The sequence below is a fragment of the Alligator sinensis genome, unplaced genomic scaffold (genome assembly GCF_000455745.1).
Source record: "Alligator sinensis unplaced genomic scaffold, ASM45574v1 scaffold169_1, whole genome shotgun sequence".
In the NCBI taxonomy this organism is placed as follows: Eukaryota; Metazoa; Chordata; order Crocodylia; family Alligatoridae; genus Alligator; species Alligator sinensis.
Window position 1 is genome coordinate 2,163,287 of NW_005841924.1, and position 864 is coordinate 2,164,150.

The window sequence follows — 864 nt, forward strand, 5'->3', positions numbered from 1 at the left end:
GTCCTTTACTTGGGATGCCATCCTCAGCTCCATGGTAGCTTTGGCCCGTCTAACTGCCTCCCTACAAGCACGAGCAGAGGAGGTATATTCGTCTTTGGTGATCTCTCCTTGTTTCCACTTTTTGCGTGCTCCCCTTTTGGCCCTTAGGCTGCCCTGGATTTCTGTGGTCAGCCAGGGAAGCCTCCTGGCCCCTTTCCCTCTTTTACCCCGCATGGGGATCGTCTCGTTACAGTCATCGTTGCAATTTTAATAATATTATTACAATTATGCTTGTTAGGTTAATTATGTTTGTTATGCATATTAATTCAGGGATCCTGGTTTTCTCCGATTTAAAAAAACAAAACAAAACCCCAAATCCATATTTTTCTATGATTAAAACAAAACCACTGTGTGTGTGCGTGTGTGCGCGTGCGTGTGTATAGTTATAGATTAGTGGCGTTTCATTTAAATCATGAAAAAATGTGGATTTGGGGTTACTTTTTCTTAACTGAAAATTGGGGATTATTTTTAAAATCGGAGAAAACCAGGATCCTTGTTAATGATAATGCAAGTTTTTTATTGTTGTTGTGTATCTGGGGAGAAAGAAGGAACAGGCCAAAGGCCTCTGCCATCATTTCCAATTAGCATTATCATTTAGATGATTATTATTTAGGTCTAGAGCCCACACTATCCAGCAAAGCCAGGTGAGAGCCTCAGGAGATTTAAACTAAATCCTAAGGGGGCATGGGATATTTGCAGCTTGTTTTTCTGAGACTCCTAAGGTCATAGCTGGACTTTTCTCCTAAACCTCCAGGGCTCAAGATTTAAAACAAAACAAGTTAAGGAAAGCTGCAGGGCTCAAATGCCACTGCCACAGGCTGCAGT